The sequence below is a fragment of the Rutilus rutilus genome (assembly GCF_951802725.1).
Source record: "Rutilus rutilus genome assembly, chromosome: 18".
NCBI classification, from domain to species: domain Eukaryota; kingdom Metazoa; phylum Chordata; class Actinopteri; order Cypriniformes; family Leuciscidae; genus Rutilus; species Rutilus rutilus.
This window is the reverse complement of record NC_140231.1, coordinates 16,512,114-16,535,276: the sequence shown is the minus strand read 5'-3', so window position 1 is coordinate 16,535,276 and position 23,163 is coordinate 16,512,114. Positions and strand designations below refer to the sequence as shown.

Sequence of the window (23,163 nt, the reverse complement as noted above, 5' to 3'; positions counted from 1 at the left end):
ATACAGAATGTGTGCCTGCAGTTCTACATGACCGTCTCATTTGTTTCCTATCACTACCAACAGTCCAAAGGGAAGCCTGAGCAAGCAGGAACCAGGGGAGGACATAAATAAAGCTATGCTCGTGTCACATCTTGAGGATGATTTGACACACAATGCTAAGGTTCAGTCTGTTCCACATGCACGTGGTAGTAGATCCTGGGGGAAAATGACAGGACATGTACTTTACAACATTCACTTTATTATTTAAAATAGTTGTCTAAAGTTGCACATACATGTCCCTTCTTGCCCCTGTGCCCAGAATCCGCATCCACTGGTAACAATCAGCCATGGCAGGTGTATGACCATTTAATAAAACCGCAAAAGAGGGAAAAATCCCATTCCTCCAATGTCAACATGTAAACATTTTAAGGAAGACCATGAGCTCTGAGGTCATTAAGTCAAGATATACATTTCTGCAAAAAGCTAAAGTCAGTGTTATTTAAATTACATTTTATAGTCCCAGTAATGGTGAACAACTATATTATCCACAATCCACAATTTTTTGTGTTTAACAATTTTTATTTTTCAAAATTATTTCATATTTGGTCATTTTAGTCAAAGAAAATAACATTAGTTGACCATATTTGCAAGACGATAAAACACATAAAACTGTAACGTTTTAAACCAAACGTAAAAATTTAATGCAATATATTAATTTAAATTGTGCAAATTTATTCTTTTAAACACTGTATTGTGACAAACAAGAATTAAACAAAATAGAAATATAAAGAACTGAAACCAAAGCAGCTTTATAGAAAATGCATGTTTCTAATTTGTTATCAGCAGTGACTGTGTCCAAGTAATGTCCATATGTCCAGAAATGTACAGTAAGATAAAACACAAAGATTGCAGTTAGTTAACATTGTTATATACAAGTGACACATGCCTAAATGAAAACTCTTTTCTTATTTAATCAACGTGTTTAAATAAAAATCATTTAATTACAGTCATTTGCTTTTTTTGTCTTATCTTCATTATTGTCAATAGCTTCAAAAACAAGCTGGGATGTTTTGATTCATCTCAGAGCTAGTTGGTTTGATTCATATTTTAGAACTCTTTATTGAACAATGTTCTAAAATCCCTACTGAGAAAATGAACAGGAAAAATACTTTCATAACAAAAGGTGGTCAGGGAACGATGGTGTCCATTCCCGTGTATCTGTCATTCAGACAAATTCTCCAGTGAATCTTGTCTATCATTAGATGGACAAGGATGAACCTCTCTGTTTCTAATCCAATCAATATATATCCACAACACCTCACGATGGATGGCAGGTGTGACCTCGGCAACTCTCGAATGGAATCAAATGTAAAGAAAATCAATACAGAGAGAATCAACAACAGGGAATAAGGGGTGGCAGTCTTTAGTTAACTGATGCTTCTGACTCGGCCCACGCGATTCTACGACAAAGTTGTTGCCTTTCTCACCCTGTCCCCAGCTTTTTATACTAAAAGGCTGTGACAACTATGACACAAGCAGTCACATTAGCGTACCACTTCAGTTTGTATCGTGTGCAATTTACCTTCTTTAGTGGATACCAAAGTGACACAGTGGCATTATTTCTCCCCCCCCCCCCCCCTCTTCTGCACTACGTACAAAGCCATGTGTGTATTCAGTGAGCGGAAATGTACACACACGCAGCATGGACCCAAACCGCTGCTGTTAACCGCAACTGATATTATCTATCCGACAAGTGTCTGAAGAGAAATCACAAGCTATGTGAAATAGAGCACATATTCATGAAAAACATTATACAATTTATCCAGAGACAATATAAAAATGAAAAAAATAAAAAATAAATCAAAATGTGCATAATGTTATTACGTGCATTTTGAACACATTTTGTTTTAGACCTTATAAGACATTATAGTTAATAGCTTATCCCCTACCCACAAGTCACTAGGGGTCCTACAGATCTTTTCTGGCTCAGACAGCAGGCTTCGGGTCGTACCCAGGACCCCATCACACTCAGTGGGCTGTGCTGAGTTGAATAAGCCCTGGAGCAATGGTGGATGAAACAGTCACGCAGGGGTGGATTGAGCCCATGAGAGCAATTGTACAACGCTCTCTAGACACAAATGTGCTGATCCAGGCCATCCAACAGTCAGACAGATGCTGACATGCATACAGAAATGAGCATGGAGCAGTGATGGGGGAATGTACTGGGACATGCCATGCAGGACTGGAAGTTGATTGCATTGTTAGTTCAGTTACAATGGGTTAGTTCACCCAAAAACGCCCTCAAAACATCCTAGGTGTATATGACTTGCGTATTTCAGCCAAACACAATCAGAGTTATAATAAAAAAAATCCTGGCTCTTCCAAGCATAATAAGTGATGGGTAGGCCTACCTTTTTTTCTTTTTCTTTTTTTTTTAAGTCCCCCCCAAAAAAGTGCATCCACCCACCATAAAAGAAATTCATACGGCTGCAGGGGGTTAATAAAAGTAAAAAAAAAGTAAAGTAAAATATCCATATTTATAACTTTATAAATTAGAATCACTTCCTTCCGGTAATGGGCGTACGAGAGTAGAGTTCCAGCAGAAGAGTGACCTCTGACCAGACGACTGACTTAGAGTAGACGTCTCTCGCAGTTCAAACAAAAAGGGCTGGGCAATAATCTCAAGCTCCTCCAACACTTCACTTTAAAAATTCTTGTTTTAGACTTCACATTTGTGACCGTTGTTTTGTTTTGCTCTATCCTCTCCACTTCCGTGTTCCTCAATATGTCACGAGTCAGGTCAGAGGTCATTCTTCCGCCAGAACTCGACACGCGTACGGCCGTTACCGGAAGTTATAAAAATGGATATTTTTCTTACAAAAAAAAAAAAAAGCGTCGCTTAGCTACAGAAGGCCATTCACTGCCATTATAAAGTTTGGAAGAGCTATGATATTTTTTAATATAACTCCAATTGTGTTTGGCTGAAAGAAGAAAGTCACCTAGGATGGCTTGAGGGAGAGTCAATTATGGGATAATTTTCACTTTTGTGTGAACTAACCCTTTAACCGTTCTTGACCAACTGCATTATTCTTCACAGAATATTCAGCCAATGTGCTGCACCTATAGTGAATCTAGAATGAAATTATGTTTTAGCGAGACAAGTCGCAAGGTTGAGGGCTAAATCGAAATATGGTCTTTTAATAACTTTATCAATATGAACAGATTCACAATTTTATTGAATTCGTTTCCCTGACCTTTCCAATCATGTGCAGTTGGGATACGTTTTTTTCTTTTTTTACACCGATTCAAACTGAAACGGGTTATTCGTTAATGAATCAATTTGAGATCCAGTTTGACCAATTCATTGAAAAGAACTGGCTAAAAAAAATTGGTCCCCAAATCAAACATTTTTGGCTTGAAAGCAAGTTTTACTTTACACAAGCTCAACACAAGAGCTATATTAATGACATTTTAAAGCAGATTTTTTAATTTTCATGACTTTTACCAGCCTGTGCAGTCAAAATACTATTTATTTATGTTCTCCCAATACTCTGAATTACTTCGAGAACATTATTGCAAAGGGAAGATTAGTCCACCCCTAAAATAAATGTATTTAATAAGTAACCTAGCAGTATTGTATTTGTATTATTTAGTGAACAGAGTGAAAAGTAAAATAAAAAATAAAATTAGAATAACAGAACTGTAAAGGAACCAAAATCATTAACTGGAATTAAAATCTAAACAAACAAATCATTAAAATCCTTGAGATTCCCTACAGCAACACAGCTGAAATAAACTGGATAAAAGCCCATAAATATAGTGCATAGTGGAGTAAGAGTACAGGCATTGTGTGCAAACAGGCTAGAATATAGAACACGCACACCAACACAGCCGCGCGCTGTGAATAGATAGCACAAGCATTCAGTGCATAAAGTCAGAGTAGGTGACAATGACTAATGGCCATAGATGGGGATGGGCCAGAGCTTTCGGGAGCAATGCCATGAGTGATTAATCAAAACACTGCATATGTAAGAAAATGTTCACAGCCAGCACGCATGACAAGCTATAGAGATTTATACAATGCCCCTCGAGTTCAGAGTGCAGGGTTAATGCCAAAAAAACAACTGGCATATTCCGACATGGAAAAACTCTATCAGGATAACAAAATCATGTGATGAGTCAGAGACAAATCACCTACGAAATGCGCCTGACCAGACATGTAGTGGCAGTGGTGAGAGTCTATCAGAGCCTGCATTTAAATGAGTGGTTCCAAAACGAAACAACAATAACAACGAAATATAGCATGAGCCACCAATGAGGCTTATGGCGTGTCCCAAACCCCATGAAAATTGGAAAAAAATGCAAAAGAAAATGATTAGCACAAGCTCTATCCAGTATCCAATTGTTCCACTAATAGAAAAAGAGAGAGTACTAGCAAGCATGGATGGAAACCTAATCTCACTAATAAGCAACTTTAGAAGCACGTCGATGAATGAAAAAGAGAAAAAAACATGCAGGAAGGTGGTCTATTCAGAGAGTGCAGGAGCATGAAATTAATAGGACATTAGCCTGAATAAAAACTAACTTTCATAAACCAGCTCCACTGCAGGAGCAACAAAAGGACAGGCTTGATGTAGAAAACAATGAAGAGCGTAAGAGGGAGGGGGACAGGTGAGGACAGACATCAGCTGAAGCTTTAATTTATTCAGCCGAGCAATATGGTACATCACAACCACCCAGTGTGAATAGGACAGACACTCTAGGATAATTCAGTTTATCAAAGTCAGCTAGCATCTCAGAGCTACTCGTGGAGAAAGAGAACCATTACTGGAGTGGGCTTTAAAGGCTGGCGGCTGCCTGCGCCATTCCCCTAAGTGGTTTGTTGCCGTTAGCGTTGAATTGCGGATTCAAATTGCACAGGAAGATGGGGTAAAAATAGTTAACTCAAAAGGTAGGTTGTGATTACAGATCTAGAAACCACATATTTTCTATAAAATCAACTAGTTGGTGGGCTGGAGCGATTAGACGAGTAGTCAATCTTACAATATTTAGGGTTAAACCCAGTCAGATGAGTTTCTTAGGGGCTGCCAGACAGAATGCAAATGAATTGAACAGAATGCAGGAATTTTTTGAAAGCATAACTATTTTTATCTCCATATTGTGCCGGCATTCACGATTGATTCAAGAATGCCTTTTAAACTCTAACTCAATTCATGAAATGGATTTGAGGAAGCAAACATGCGTAATTGCAATTTGAATGTAAGAAAACTGGAATTCAAAGAAAGGAAGCGCCACCATATGCATAAAACCAGAGCAAAAACTTTATTTTATTTAATCAAAACAATCAGTGAGATGCATTTGCATAGATTACACAAAATATTGATTAGTGATATAAAAGTAAAGGGAAATAGAGTTGCAGGATATATACACCCTTATAGGTTCACAGAATAGCAGTTTTTCATTTCTCAAGCATTTAAAGGGATACTTCACCTCTGGGAAGATGAATGTGTATTTAAAATAGGTCATTTATGTAGAAGAAATGTGAAGACTTTTTTTAATTTGGAGCTTTCTAGACTGAGAAAAGCCAGAAAATGTATTTTTGGCTTATGTGGATGAAAGACAACAACTCCCAGAATGCACTTGCTTCGCTGCCCTAGGAGGCCACGCCTACCGGTAAGACAGCGCAGTTGAAAACAAGGTTAGGCTACCAGTGAGTCTCCGTGACGAGTCTGCCTGGGATTTCGGGATCGCCCAAAATGTCCGGGATTCGGCTTTTGCGTTCTACAGTCGCCATTCATTATGTTTACTGTGGTGAGCAGGACGAGGCTGACGGCCGCGGGAGAACGGCGCGAGGCCGGTGGCGTCATTACTGAGATGCGCCGGTCTCGCAACGGAGGTGCGGGAATTTTCTTAGCAATGTTAAAACGCACATCAACCGATCACTTGTTTAGCGTTCATGTAAACACTACATTCAGATTCACCAATCGGAATGAATTCAGTTAGATTGAAACATGAGGTGTGCATGTAAACAATGAATGGCGACCGCAGAAAGCAAAAGCCGAATCCCGGACATTTTAAACGATCCTCGCCCGCCGGACATGTCCGGGAAAAGGAGGATGGTTACCCATACTTACTCAGCTTTCTCCTACTATTCAGCTTTCTCCACAGAACAAGAGCCTGCTAGCTTAGCTTCCAAAGAAAGACGGCTGACTGTGTGTACATTCTGTGAGTGAGATCCCACCCTCTATGGGCGGGCTGAAAACATGCGGAACAACGCCATCTACTGGCTGTAGTCTTTAGCCTCTGGCCAGAAAATTCTCCGATGACGCAAAATGACGATTTTTGCGTCATCGGAGGATTTTTTCCAGACAAAAAATACATAAATCTCTCCTCTCAGGGGGATATGAGGGTGGAAAACATGGTAATTCGAAAATACTACAGGTTTTCTACTAATACAAAGCTTAATGCTAAATCCTGAAGTATCCCTTTAACAACAGAAAGTGCATAGTCCACTCCATGACTGCTTGACACTTTTTTTATATTTAATTCTGCAAGGCAACTTGCTTTAAAGCATCTACATCTATGGTATAAAGTGCTATATAAATAGACTTGCCTTCACTGAAGTGCTGAATTGCAGAGCTCCTGCAAACATATCCACATTGCTGTGATCGAATGCTTTCTTGCTGCCGTTTTCTCACCGCTGTCACTTTTGTTGTGTGATTTTATCATGGCTTATTTTGCAAACAACACGACTTGTCGATCTCCTTAGTGGTTTGTTTATAGTGGAAGCCAAAATGAGTCCACACTTCAGCTCTGTATGCCGCGGAGGGAGCTGGTATAATTCTATCATTCGTCTGGTGAGCTGGATTTGCTAATGCTAACGCCAGCGATGCACCCTTGCGCTTCTCCTCGTCACAGTTTACGTTCAGAAATAACACTGCCATCTAGCAGCTGGGTTTAAACCAAACACAAAGCCACTGACATGAATCTTGGGAGTAAGTAAATAAATAAATAAATAAATAAATAAATAAATAAATAAATAATTAAATACATACATAATTATTAATTCAATATTGATTTCAATATTTTCGTACACCTCAAATTCCAGTTTAATTGTGGCATGTGTCCAATTTAAAATTACATTAACTGAAAAGGACTGAAAGGAAACCAAATCTTAAAAACAGCCTAATTAGGCAAAACATTTTAAATAACTTGGCATCAGCACAATGGTTTTGAAATTTAGTTAGATTTAGATTTAGTTAGATAGTCGATTCGATGTCTGTAGCGCCTGAGCTACAGACAAGTTTTTTAATCATGTTGAAAGTACCACACAAAATAACCTCTTATAAAAGTTATTTCTCTAAATTCAATGCCAATAAAAAGTATCAAGCTTATATAGCAGTAACTGACTAATCAGTTCTCAGATAACTAAAATCAACCTTTCCTGATGTTACTAGTTCTTGTTCTAGATATAAATCCACTATTACACCACCAATTCACCACCATCTGTCATGGTGGGGTTGTTATTCTTTCAATGATTCAAAGGTTCTACATGACTTTCTACTTGATATAGTGTCAAATAGACATGACGTCGTGGTTAAGGTGGACAACACCTGATGTCATAACTTCTGAGGAAGTGCATTAGGGGAACTACGTGACATATTTTAAGTGAATTGCCTGTCACTTTGGATGAGTGTCTTCATGAGAGCCTTCACTTCAAGGTGGACCACTTTACTAATCTCTGGTCAGTGGTTTCTCATTGTTGGGCCGTTTGTTTATCTGGGATATCTGGGATAATTGGTGTGACAATGCCTGCACACTTCACATTACGAAATCGCTGATGCATTCATTCAGGGGTCACTTCAGGGGCACTCGAAAATGTTCGGTCAACGTCGACAAACTGCACAAACGACCTCCACTAGGGACTAGGTGGGCAGGGAAGGAGGGGTGGCCAGAGTGGACAGAGAAACAAACTGCCACGTCTATTTTGTGCTCCCAGGCCAGGATGAAATCAGTGTGTGGCTGGGAGCCAGAAAACCCAGGCTGGTGGAGAGGAGACCGACCCAGCGCTCATAAATTATTCTGATCCTGGCCGTGACCACCTGTGCAGGGTAGAGGGAGGACACAGCACTGGCCTCCGAAATGACCTCACGATGTGGCGCACGCCGGCTCCAGCACTACAAGACGCAGCCTCCCCCCCCCCAACCCCCCACACCCCACACCCAAGTTCCTACGTACAACGACCTTGGGATGGACAAGGGACGACGGTGGCATCAGGCATGACTTTCTAAATTAAAAGAGCAGAATGGCTCCAGTCATCCCCGCTGGCATCTCAGAGGGAAGGGCTGGCCGTGTGACAGGAGAGGCGCACCGGCCACAACACTAAACAGAGTAGATTACATTACGGCTATCTGTGATTAACAGATACAGATCTGCAATTCAATGTATGCTACAAAAAACCTCAATAAGTATTGACAATGTGCTTGAACAGAACATCCAAACAGTTCTGCTATTGTGCCTTGTTAGTGTCATTTCAAGATGACTTTCATGTCAGTTGGACTCCCACATACAACCTCAGCAGGGCTCCAGAATACAGATCTAGACGCCATTAGTGACAGTCAGGACAGCTTTTGTTTATACGAGGTTCCATCAGATATTGTCTTGCAAGATCACAAGCCAGTGTTTCCAGCACATAACAAATTTGTGAACAATTGCCTCTTATAAACAGATTATTTTTGCCAGCAGCCATATCACCCTGTAGCCCAAGGCTGGTTGCCCACTGAAGCAAAGCAGAGTTGAACCTGGTCAGTTCCTGGATGGGAGACCTCCTGGAAAAACTAGGTTGCTGCTGGAAGAAGTGTTAGTGAGGCCACCAGGGGTGCTCAACCTGTGGTCTAAGTGGGTCCTAACAACCAAAGAATAGTGATGGGGATATTATACTGTCAAAAAAGCACCATCCTTTGGATGAGACGTTAAACCCAGGCCCTTAGAAAAAGAGTAGGGGTGTTACCCCAGCATTCTGACCAAATTTGCCCATTGGTCTCTGTTCATCATCATGGCCTCCTAATCATTCCTATATAAACTGATTCTGAACAACCATTTTAAATCAAGCCATTCAGTAATTTGCCTCTAAATGCTTCACTTTTAGAGCCAATACCTCCCTCGTCTTTTTTTGTTTGGAACCCTGCTTAGAATACACAACATTGCTGGAATATTCTATGAATGGCGTCTTCAATCTAAATTTATGAGGATGCTTTCAACCACAGACTGAACAAAGAATAGCAGGCAGGTTTCTTATAATGGTATTGAAAAGGACAAAAAAAGTGTTTTGTTTTTTATTTTAAACAGTGTTTTTTTAGCAGCGTTTCCACATTCCATTATGATGCATTCCATCCACAATAAGGTATTTGGCAAATTACACCCTCTCCAGCTGATCTGCTGGAATAAATAAAACCAATGAAATGGCTAATCAGTACAAAATGATGCAAGGATGCAATCAAAGTGAAGACTTTCTGCCCGAACACTCACCCACAGCTCCTAGGTATACAATTGACCAAAGTCAACAAAATATTTACTCTCAGAACTGCTAGGAGAGGGTATATATTATACTTTGCTACTATTTTTGCAGCCATGTTTTTCTTCGCTTTTTGCCTCCAGCATGTGTTGCTGCCCCAGCTGAAACCAAGCAGCACACAAAGTCTTTTATCTCCTGCTGCTCCTCTGTAGGAGCCTGATGTAGATTAGGGAACAGACGGTTCTTCGGCACTGCGGAGAACCTCCATTACAGTTTTTCACCATCAGCAATCACGCAACCCTCATTAAACCAAAAGAGGAGAAACAGAGATGTACAGACAATTAAGAACAAAGGAAGGAGGAGGGGGAGACAGGCTTCTGACGGCAAGACGTGATCCACCTACGTGGTAATCAATCCATCCATCCATCCATCAATCCATCCATCCATCCATCCAGCTGCAATCAGTACGCTGATGATCAGTCAAGTCGAGCGTTTAATTAGTAAAGAGCTCTGTTTCACTGGGCGTGTCCCAGAAGAGATAAAAGGAAGGTATTGAAGAAAAGGGCCAAGTAATGTAGAACACAACTTGAATTATTCAGGGCTTTGAGGCTGGGTTTCCCTGAAGATGAGTAAATAGTTCAACAAGAGAAGAGTGCGTCTGGCGGTGAGCGCTAGCCCTTTAGATAAGGCAGGAGTGGACTGTGGAGAGAAAGGAAGGCTCTTACGGTCTAATCACCCTGGATCGAGGTGTGTGTGAAAGTCCTCGGGGAGTGTCAAGCAGCACCTACTCATCAGAAGAGTCTTGCCTATTAGTGCACTTAATTACTCACATAGAGACCCACATCCTGGCGTTTTGCATTGACACGTGGTGATGGCCATGCCTGGGCATGTTACACGGAAAAGCCCACAGGAATTAAACATCTCAAATGAGATCTTTTGAATATCTAATTTGGTTCATTTTCAGATGAGATCTTAATCTCATAAACTGTGCTCCGAGTTGCTAAAATATCAAGCTCTGCATTAACAAGTTTTTAAAAGGGATAGATCACACAAAAATATTGTCATCATTTATTCACCTTCATGTCATTACAAACCTGAATTAAAAAATAAAATATCCTTTATATTCCACAGAAGTTAAAAAGTTAAAGGACTTTCGTTTTATGGACCAAAAAATTAAATTAAATTATATTATATTATATTATATTATATTATATTATATTATATTATATTATATTATATTATATTATATTATATTATATTATATTATTATATTATTTATTTTTTTCACAGAAGATAAGTCAGTAACACTTCACAAGGCTTCATTTGTTAACATTAGTTAATGTACTAACTAACATTAACCATGAGCAATACATTTGTTACTGTTAATCTTTGTTAATGCTAGTTAATAAAAATACAGCAGTTTATTGTTCGTTCATGTTAGTTCACAGTGCATAAACTAATGTTAACAAATACAACTTTTGATTTTAATAATGTATTAGTAAATGTTGAAATTTACATGAACTAATAATGAACTGCACTTCTAAAGCATTTATTAATCTTTGTTAATGTTAACTAATGATACCTTATTGTAAAGTGTTACCAAAAAGTCATACAGGTTTTGAACGAAATAAGTAAATTTAAATTTTTTAGGTGAACTATTCCTTTAACATTATCAAATGTTAACTTTCCACTTAAAATATGAGTATTGCCATGTAAAGTAAAATTATTTTAAAATCAAATGGCTATTAAGCCAGTACAATGTTGACATTAAAGTTTGTTTAGAAATAAAACATGAAAACGCCCTCAGCATTCAAGCATAATTGTTTCAATCTCACCAAATGAGATTAAGGCTTGAAATATTCAGCAATAGCCTTGCCTCCTTAACATCTTCCCTCCCTTCACAGTTATTATTTTGAAGAAATTGGTTTCTTAAGTAAAGAAAGGATTTTTCCAAGGATCTTATTCCCCACCCCCCACCAATCATTTTAAAGGCTTATTTAAATGCTAAGTTAATTGATGCATCAAAACATTATGTACAGTACAAAACATTTATTTGCTAAAAACATTTAACACTGTTATTAAATAATGTTTTTATTGAGTAACTTTAGGGGCCCTATCATACACCCGGCGCAATGCAGTGTGTTTTTTTTGCTAGTTTCAGCCCGACGCAGTTATCATTTTCACGTCCTGCTAAAAAGGACGGTTCAAATAGCAATGCATTTAAATAGTTGTTTAAATAGCAAATGCATTTGTGCCCATTTGTGTGCCCATGGACGTGCTGGTCTGAAAACGAGGTGTGTTCGGGTGCATTGTTGGCGCGTTACTATTTTAAGGCAACTGAAATAGACTGCGCCATTGACCAACTGAAACCTGGTCTAAAGTCAATGGTGCAATATATATATATTTTTGCTATTTAAAGAGCACGTTAGTAATATGCGCCTGGGTCAATGATGTGACAGGTAATTTTTTTTGTCCAAAGGCCTTGATAAAATAAAAAACAAAAGGTATGACATCCAAAGTATATGTAAGGTAGTACAACTTGATCTTTATTGAATCCAAAAGGTTTTAATTATATTTTACTACATATAAAAGGTATTTTAAAGATTTTGAAGTGTCAAAAGGTAATTCGGTTTAACTGTCCAAAGGCCAATACAGCCATTTCATTTGTGATTAAAATATCTTAAAATGTAATAAATGTAAATATTTTTTATTCTGGCATGATTATTTTATAACATTATATATCAACATAGTGTAAAATGGTATTAAATTTATCTGTAGAAGTCATTGCTTTGTTATAAGAATGAATGTCCGGAAAAATTCATTTCATTGATGTCATTCGGAGTTACCAATATAAAAGGCACCATTTTTGGATAAAGTGGATTCGAACACACCCCAAGTGCGATTGAGCGTGCACTTTAGACCATGCGCTTAGATCGTTAAAATAGGACCCTAGGTGAGCGTTAGATTGTGGCAAAGGTAATCTAAAGGTAAAAAAGATGTTGGTTTTTTTGCAATATCAACTATTTAATACAGATAACTGATATTATACCAATTTACTGTGCATCCCTATTGGAAACATACTAATGTTTGCCACTGATCTTATGATAATGGTACAAAGTGACAAAAGAGCCACAGAAGCACAGACCAAAGCATCCGCATTAAAATCAACTGCCATGCAACATCACGTCAGAATGTGTGGAACTGCATTTCTAAGTGAGTTTAGACGATACAAACATGGGTCATGAACCTCCCAACTCTGAGACCCCAATCCCTCCATTCGGAGGTTAATCCAGCTCCTCCCACCTCTCATCTCTCTTGCCCTTCTCACCTCCTTCGCTACGTGACATCACAGGCTGCAGGAAGCTCCAGGGACTGCTCGTAAATCCGCGTTCCCTCGTGCAGGTTGAGCTTTCAAACCAGCCAAAGCTGGAGAATATTGTGAATACTCTAATGAAAACAAGAAGAAGAAAAAAAGGGGGGGGGGGGGGCAGCAAGGAGCTTATCTGCTTCGTCTGAAGTGTTCAAGTGCCTCTAAAAAGACATTTTACCTGAAAAAGCGCTCGCATTATTGCCATTCATATTAGCGCCCTAAACCGCCCACCACCCTGCCATTTCTTTGTGCTCTATGAGCTGTTGACAGGGAGGTGAGGAGTAATCAACAGTGCCGCGGGAGGTGGGTACTGGCCTGCAGAGTCACGTCGGCGCCTTGGTGGCCATATTGTGTCAGGGACTACAGGCATCCGTGAAGAATATGATCGGCCCTTCCACCCCCCCACAGAGATCCGAGCCACCTGCTGAGGGTGGCACAGCACGCTGCACACTTTCACATACTCCATGTGTTGCATCATATGGGGTTCAGCTACATGCAAACACACTTATATACACAAACAGCATGTTAATACCAGCCACACATCAGAGGTCTCTAGTGGATAACAGCTCTGTTTCCACAAACGCTACAAATAGTCCCCCTCACATTTAACTGTGGATTGAATTACGTTAGTTAAAAGAGAAGCATCTGATTTCGGTGCATGGGGGTCAGTCGGAGAGAACTAATTGAAAGGATCAAATGACTGTGTTACTCAGGCTGGGTCATGCCTAATTCGCCTTTTTCGATCGATCCTCTGTGTATTAGCTATATTATGTGAGCACAGCTCAAGGGTCAAATGACAGCAAGAGCTTAAGCGAGCTTTATCAGTCGGCTTCCTATATTGATTGTCCTTGAGAGACAAACTAAATTACACCGATGTGTGTAAAAAGGTCTCCTTTTACAACAAAAATTAGCCCTGCGCATTACTCAACTCTGCTTTCGGTCAAGGGGAAAATATTAAACCCAAGATAAAAGATACAAATCATAGCAGGGTTAGAAGAAACCACAAAGATAGAAACAAATCAGCGTCTAAACCGCTGAGCTTGAAACTTCACGACGAAGCATTATTTAAATCCATATTTCCAATAATCTCCATTGATCGTTAAAGATAATCATTGCTGAAGCAATCTACTTGAAAAAATACATCAAAGCTTTTCTTTAAAAAGCAGTTTTCTTTAAAACTAGATAGGACCTTATCCTATTCCTGGTGCTTTTCCAAATGATATGAGTAGTTCACCAACAAATGAAAATGCTTTCTTTAAATGTGCTTGTAATAAAAATAGTAAAAGTTTTTCTGGGTCACTCACACACCATCCCTTTTAAACTTACTTGAGACATCGTCTGAGTGACTATGTCAGCCGCTCCATAACATAATATAACAAGACAAACATTAATCTGCAAACATTAATCTGCACTGTATCACTTAGCTAATAGCAGCATTAGCTTCTCTCTTGTGCTATGCTACCTCACTCTGTCACCATTTCAATCCATTTTAATGTAAAATGTTCCCAAACTTTCAATATTTATCTTTGAGACCCTCCTTCTGCAATAAAGAGTATTTTTGTGCCATGTAACCGTATTCAAGGATGAAAGCTTTAAATCAATACTGTTTTGTAATTGAGTGACTCGAGTAACTCAAGCAATTGTTTCACCTAAATATTGATATTTAGAAACACAAGGAACAACACATTTTTAAGGCAAATTGCAGTGGAGGGGCACAAAATGTCATTACAGCAAGTGACCAATCGCTAAACAAGCCAAGCTACAGCATGTAATTTTTGTGCAGGGCGCAGAAGAATACCGCTTTAATAGAAGCTGTATTTGACTGAGACATAGGCTGCTGGGGGAAAAAATTACTTCAGGATGACTCCGTTTGAATGAGTCCGCACAACACCAGTTTAAGCAACATGCTAGCACATCAAATAGTGGACTGCCAACTAGGGCTGGGCGATATGGAGCAAAAAATATATCTCGATATATTTTGCTATATCTCGATATACGATATATATCTCGATATCTTTACAGGAAAAAGAACCCCCCAAAAACTACTGCAAAAACAAATATGCCAAATACCACCAAGTATTTTTTATTGAAGTGCAAAGAGGTAGGCAGTTCATGTAGGAACAAGTGCTTCTGCGACATTTTTAAATAATATATTTTTTTATTCTTTTTTTATAATTAAAACTAACATCATAAACATCATGCTATTTTTTTACTTTGAGCAATTCTGGAGCTATAATTGACTCTAGGAGCATATAAAACAAAACAGCTCCTTGGAAAAAATTAAATGTAATATTGTCGTAGCTATAAACAAAGGTTTATTTTTAGTTCAGATTAACATTTGAGGCAATTGTATTCATAATGTCAAAATTAAACCGACGTAATGTTACTTGGAGGCATTATAGCCTACTATTCCTGCCAAACTTCCATGGTTGCAGTTAGTGTTACTACAGTAAATCCATGGTGAATGTTGCTGATCTGTGGACACTGGATAGTTCATTCATGGCACAATGTTTCTTCCTGGTTTCCACGTCAGCGCTGTTTGATCCGTTAATAACGGAGAAATGTGAATGTTTCTCACTAGATCTCGCAGTGATGTTATTACTTCTGTGGCGAATTCAAATGCTTTCTTTACTGGATCATTAGCGCTGTGTAGTAACAGTGTCGTATGATCACGATCGGCTCGCGCTGCACTGCAACTGATAAACGGTCCTTCAACCACACAATAACGAGCAGTTTCGTTCCGCTTGCATTACGTTTGCCATTTGATGTTGGGCAATGTTGTGGTCGCGCCTGCGTCTCTTACATTATGAGCGCGCTTGCTGCGCCTACATTTGAAATAACACAATTTTTATAAATATAAACAATATATCGATATATACGATATGTCAAAATCCATATCGTGTTTAAAAAATATCTCGATATATTTTAAATATCGAGATATCGCCCACCCCTACTGCCAACACCTAAATGCTTTCTAAAATAATTACAGTGCTTGCAGATCCCTCACACTTTTTATTCCGGCACTTGTAAAGCAGCAGTGTATTGATGTTCCTCAAACATTTTGGTTAGATGTTTGTTTCAAAACCCTTATCCTAAGAATTTAACTACTGCAATTAATTCAACCTGAAAGACCTTGTCTGCTAGATAATTTCCACCTTATGTGTGTAATCTATTTTTGGATGCTGTAAATTTTATACTAAAGTTTAAACTTTGAATCTCCCACTGACTTAAATTGATAGGATGTGCAGCATTCAAAACGTAGCCTGCCATAAAGACATGATTGTATCATTTGCATACAGATCGTAATTGGTTTTCTTTCTTAGATATTTTTTCATACTGAATTATGATTTGCCTTTCCTGCATATATAACCATCTTTCCAGTGCACAGCAACTATAGCTCTGTTCTAAGAACACCTTTCAGGTACCCCACTGTGTGTCTGACAGGTTAATTGTTATAATTGTTAGCATAGCAACATGCTAACATGAAACTCTACTGGAATGTGTGTGTGTGCGCTGCACAGTGTCTACGAACAGCGTTCCAAATGTGTTCAAGTCCTCCTGGGAAGTTCCTACTTATGAGCTTGAAAATTGTAATTACGACGTGATGGGCATTCAAGTGCTTTTGGTCTCAATAAAATGGATTTGCAAGAAAATTTCATAATACTCTCTCTCTTTTTTCACTTCCCAACAAAGACTTGAAGCTTTTTAGTGGTAATGCAACATAATGAAGAGCAAAGGATGCACATTAGGTTCGTAATTGATGCTTTATCTCTGTATATTATTATTCTCGTGCTGCCACAGAGAATGATGGGAAAGGTAGATTGGTTGCACAGGTCTGTGTCCTCATAAAAAAGGTAAATGAATAGTGTTTTATGGCAACAATTTGCTTATGACATCTTTTTTAATTAATACTACCCAAAATGAAAGTCAGGGCTCAAAGAAAGCAAGGTCTCCCACTAGCTTTAACCCTCAACGCCATGCTCATCTCTGTTAGGATGCTCCCTAGAAGGCAGCAGGTTTTGGAACACACACAGTGTTCATTCTGAAAACCGCAGCCATCTGAAATCAAGACAACCGCTGACTATCATGACGCTCTGATGCACAGCTAAAACCTGAACTTACATAAACTTAAGCACTATTCTTTATGAGTATTCTCCAACTGCTTAACATACAGGATTGATTTTGTATAATTTAAGGATGAACTGTGCTTTGAAATCTTTTGTTAAAAGCATTAGAAAAAAATAAGTATGAAAAATAATCCATTCATTCACTTAAATTGTTGGATTGCACAGCTATAAACAACATTGGCATTATTGTTTGTGACATTTTCATAGTGAATTGTAATTGGTCCTTTTTCTTACATCTGTTTATCAGTCCGTTTATAATCAACCTCTCTCTCCCTTTCTCCTGCAGTGTACATTTGGCTTTACATCACTTAGAAAGAAAGAAAGAAAGAAAGAAAGAAAGAAAGAAAGAAAGAAAGAAAGAAAGAAAGAAAGAAAGAAAGAAAGAAAGAAAGAAAGAAAGAAAGAAAGAAAGAAAGAAAGAAAGAAAGAAAGAAAGAAAGAAAGAAAGAAAGAAAGAAAGAAAGAAAGAAAGAAAGAAAGAAAGAAAGAAAGAAAGAAAGAAAGAAAGAAAGAAAGAAAGAAAGAAAGAAAGAAAGAAAGAAAATTGAATATCTGCTTAAAAAAAAAAAAAAAAAAAAAAAAGGGTCATCTGAAACATTTGAAATGAAGTTTAAAATTGTTATGGTAAAATTGTGTTACGTAAAGCATAATATCTCTTGGTCTATGTTAGCGTGGATGCCTTGTCAGCTGCACATCATAATTGTGCGGCGATAAAAATAGAACGAGCAGCAGTCAATTTCATTTGTGTTGGCATATCTTCAGACGGTATGGGACACACATATGCATGTTCAAGAGAGAGACTACAGGCAAGCCAACATAACAGATAACAACAAAGTCAGCCAGTATCACAGTAAAACAAAGACTTGCTGGGAGACGCCACTCCTTCAAGTCATGCACAGATACGGAGACAATGCACTCCATTGTGTCATGCTCTCAGATAAGCCGGGCACATTTGCTAAATTGTCCATGCAAGTTGGCAGATGCCTACATCAGTCGGTCGAGTGATAAATGCGGTTATGTTAGAAATCTCTATCTTAGGATATACCATGTCCCCAGGCTTGCCACGGCACACAGGATGAAATTTACGACTCCCTTCAACTTGGAAAAAACCTGGAGGGAATCTGCCAGCATCAAAAGACAACATCCTGGGGACACCTTGGTGTTTTCTGTGATGGTTACAAAGGGGCAGGACTGCATGTAGCTTTGACTTTGGTTTGTTTCTGACCATCATCCTCCTTTATCATCCGCTCACAGTTCACTTTCGCTGTGGCCGAAAACACAGTCTAGATACTCCATCATACACATGGAGGCATTAAATATCCACCCCACCCACGCTTTGTCTCAGATGGAGTCATTTGTAATCGCCCTCGACTCTGTTCAAGGTACACCACTCCAATAAACGGGCAAATATTGCACTCAGATCACGTTTACGGTGCTTAACGGGAAGCAGGCTAATGTAGGAATTAATGAAAGTAGGAACCCTTCCTTTTTCTCTTAAAGCATATCAAAGAAAAACATGACAGCTTGACAGGGTATTAAAGTGATAGAGCCACCTCGCCTTTGTCCAGCAACCACGCAGTAGTGTGTGGCCAGCTGTCGCCATGGATACAACTCCCCTACGGACCTCTCCGTATACATGCAAAGTGTTGTACATGCACATGCTCATGCTCATGCTCGCCCTTACACACAGGACCTGTCAACATACACCGGTTAAACTTTTTTTCTTTTTAAAGAACCATTTCAATTCAGACGTTATAAAGGAATGGTGGAGAGAAAATGTCAGTGCAGGGAAACAAAAAAAGATGTGTGTGGGTGTTGTGCTAGACGAAGCTTCTTTCTCCTTAGCACTTTGTGAACTCAACCTTGAGAACGTCTCCGCCAAGACAGGCCAATCACATTCTGACTGAGTGGATTACGAAAAGGGGACTTCCTTTCACCCAGTTTTAATCTGCTCTGTATGTCAAGTATTGGTTTGGGCTGTGAATTGCCCAGGGAGTCTCTTTCCACAAAACAATAACAGTCATCCGCAGTGAAAATACATTGAGGCGAAACTTCGGCACAATTATCAGCGCTGGTTAACTTGACCTGACACAACAGCAACAAAAATAATTCCAAGAGAAAAGAGCATGAGGAACGAACCATGAGAGCTTCGGCTCTATTTCTGCTGTGAGAGCAGCTCAAAACGTCTCAAACGTTCTCAGAGGCTTCAAGCAACTTAAGTGTGCATTGCTTCCTAAACAGAAACCTTTTTAATCTTAAAATGATAAAGTTCAGCCAAAGAAAATTATAATTGTCATCATTTACTCTCTCGTGTCATTCAGAACCTGTAAGACTTCCTTTCTGCAGAACACACAAAAAAAAAAAAAAAAAAAAAGAATCTTCATGCAGCTCCATAAAATTGTTCATAGTGACTCCAGCTGTCAAAATAAAATAAAATAAATAAAAAATAGATGCACAATACATTGACACCAAACACTGCCATTTAAAAAAAAAAAAAAAAACTTCCCCTCCCTCCTGCAACGACATCATCTCTGATGACATGTTTACTGGTGTGAGGGCGGGACAACTCACATGACATCACAGCAATAGCAAACCACAACCATGCAATCAATTCATGATAGACAAAAAGAAGTCCCGCCTTACACATTTCTTGTTTGAGAAGCTATTTCTCTGAGATAAAAATCACAACAGGAAAGAAAATACTAAATCGCAACATGTTTCATGCATGCTTTAAAACATAGATTTGCGATGTATAATAACATAATTGTATAATAACAAATAACTTTATGTACATAAAGTTGCGATGAAATGGACATAGCGCCAACAAACCTTTTCCATATTGTGTCATACGTTAAAGGGATAGTTCACCCAAAAATGAAAATTCTGTCAGTAATTACTCACCCTCATGTTGTTCCAACCGCGTAAGACCTTCGTTCATCTTCGGAACACAAATTAAGCTATTTTTGATGAAATCTGAGCCTTGTCTCACTCCTCCATAGGCTGCTAGGTGGCCCAAACTTGCTGGCCCAGAAAAGTTATTAAAGAGATCGTTAATATAGTCCAAGTGGCTACAGTGGCTCAATCTTAAGTATATCAAGCGACGAGAATACTTTTTGTGCGCAAAAACAAACAAAAATAACGACTTTATTCCACTATTCATTTCCTTCTCTCTCGACCTCTAGTTGGTTCGCGTAGTGTTTTTGCGCAGCGCGTCTGTGTTGCACGTCACCACGTAGGCTCACTATTGGCCGACGCTGGTCATGTGTGTGATGCGTGATGACGTGCAACACAGACGCGCAGCGCAAAAACACTACGAGGCCCAGAGAGAAGGAAATGAATAGTAGAATAAAGTCGTTATTTTTGTTAGTTTTTGCGCACAAAAAGTATTCTCGTCGCTTGATATACTTAAGATTGAGCCACTGTAGTCACTTGGACTATATTAACGATCTCTTTAATAACTTTTCTGGGCCAGCAAGTTTGGGCCACCTAGCAGCCTATGGAGGAGTGAGACAAGGCTCAGATTTCATCAAAAATATCTTAATTTGTGTTCCGAAGATGAACGAAGGTCTTACGCGGTTGGAACAACATGAGGGTGAGTAATTACAGACAGAATTTTCATTTTGGGGTGAACTATCCCTTTAAAGTAAAACGGATTACCAAATCGAAGAAGAAAAAAAAAATAATAATAGAAAAAATAAAATAAATTATTGTAGTAGGATGGGGACTTGGTTTTGTCCATTGGTTGTTGATTGGATGGAGGCATACCTGAATGTGATCTTCCAGGTTTATGCGGGCTAAATTATTGGAGAAGTCTGACACGCGCCAACAGAGTGAAGTCTGTTGTTTCATTGGAAGATCAGGTTATGACATTTTGATTAAATTAAAAGGTCAAAATAATTAATAAGGAAACATGGATGGGATGAATAATTCACAATAAGATCTATAACATGCATTTACAAAATATACAAGGTGAATTTTTATTTTATGTCGACTTCCCTTGAACAGCAGAAGTCGCGTAAGATTGTTATACAACTTTCTGTGCTCCTACCAGAGTTTTTCAAGGACTATCTAACTGGCATCCCAGATGTCCCTTTTTTATTACTAACAGCACTTATTTATTTTAACTCAAACTGTAAAGATGTTTCTACAGTGTATGTCAAAAGGACAAATTTATTCATCTTATCTTTTCTTTAATTCTTTCCTATCTTACGCCGTCTCGTGGCAAGTAAAATGTTTAATTTATTATTTAATCATGTTTTAATTCTCTCTTTTTTGCAACCATAACACTAAATTATCAGTTTACCAAAAATGTCATAAAAAGTAGTCCAAATGAATTACTCATGAAAAAAAAACAAAAAAAAAAACACAATAAACTGTCATTGTAAAAGAGTTTCATTAAGTTTATTTAAAATCCTGCCATGTTCTATAGCAAAAAAACAAACAAAAAAACAACAACAGCATATGGGTTTTGAATGGCATAAAGGGCAAGTAAATAATGACTGAGTTTTAAAACTGGGTGAACTATTCCTTTAATCTTCCTTGCTTACAACCCATAACCCCCGTGGATTAATCAGAGCTCTCAAATTACCAAAAAAAGCACATCAGCTCAGAAGAAATCCACAGGCAGAGAGAAAAAATATATTGCTGGAGAGGTGACAACAGCATGGAATAATGCAAAGTAAACCCAGTGTTTAAGGGGGAGATGAGCAAACAATCCCATTTTCATGACAAAGGGGTGAAGCAGATGTGACTCATGCACAAGGCGCCATTCCATCGAGCGCTCGATCTTACACATCTAACTCGTACCCTGCAAGGAATTTGGGGCTCTTTTCGCAAAAGGCCCATACTCCAGTGAAGACAAGCTCCCTGATGATTCGATGGGGTCATAAATTTACAGAATGGCACAGATTCTGACTGAGACACTGCTGTTTCACCAGTCGACAGGAAACTACAGAACAAATAAATAAACCAAAGAGAGGAGAGCAGAGGATGGAGTTCTCTTTTTTTTTTTTTTTATGTAAGCAGATGTGCTCCTATAACTCCTAGAAAAAGAAATAAAACTATCAGCAAATGAGACAACTGTTGACATACAGAAAAGAGACATCAAATAAATGTGGATGGCACTTCTCAGACCATTTGGTCTAGGAGGGAACAGAGTAACGTTTGAGCCCAAAAAAAAAAAAACAAGAAACAGTCTCCATTTACTTTCCACTTCTTATTGTTGCCCATGTATGAATACTTTTAAAGTCCCCCTGTGATGAAAATCAAGTTTTAATGTTGTTTATATGTCTATGTTAGAGATGCGCGGTTGGCAGTTACAGCCGCGGACTCCGCGGATAAACCGCGGATCGGGCGGATGACGTGACGAAAAATAATATTTTAATTCAATTTGGGCGGGTGGCGGGCGGTTGAACCAATCAAATGAAAAATATTACGTATACAGCAATCAGCGGATGGCGGGCGGGTGCGGTTTTGAAAATCGGTCAAAAAAGTTGGTGCGGCTGGATGGCGGACGGATGATGAGTTTTGTGATGCGGTTGCGGATGAAATAATAGCCCATCCGCGCATCTCTAGTCTATGTGGTGTTTTTAATATGTTTTAAGACAAATCATGTGCAAATTTATAAGTCAGCACCATTGCTGAGTGTTTTCTCCTTAAAACTGCGGTAAACAAAAACACGGTTTGAAATCGCTGGTGTTTCTGACGTCACAAACTACCTTGTAACCAATCACGTCAACGTGCAGGCAGGCTTTAGCATATCATTAACCGCGAACTAGCAAGGGAGTCGCGAGAGAAGCCAGGTTATTCCGGTATATTTTTCTGTTGATATGAAAAATCGGGTAGATTTAGCAATATAGCGGGTGTGTGATGTATATTAAGATATTATTATGATGAACTATATGCCTTTCTCCACTGACGTTCTGGTTGATCAAAGCGTTTCTGATGATTGTTAGCAGGCAGCTGTCTGACTCTGAGATGGTGAACAAGAACATGGTTTGTGCAACATAAGCAACACATTATTAGCTGTTTGATAACACAGTCAAGCAAATGGCTAATCATATTAATTACCGTTATGTGTCCGACGTTGTAAAGAGCGATTTCATTGTGCAGCGTTTACCTCAGTAAGTTGGCCGAGTGAATCTCTGAACTGGCGTGAGTGGAGGTGGGGCTAA

At 38.7% G+C, this 23,163-nt stretch overlaps 1 protein-coding gene across 1 annotated transcript in view; it reads right to left on the bottom strand.

Annotated features, from left to right (window-relative positions):
- Window positions 1-23,163, bottom strand: part of nrxn2a (neurexin 2a) — a 432,089-nt gene that overhangs the window by 385,681 nt on the left and 23,245 nt on the right. The gene's annotated exons all lie outside the window — the stretch shown is intronic.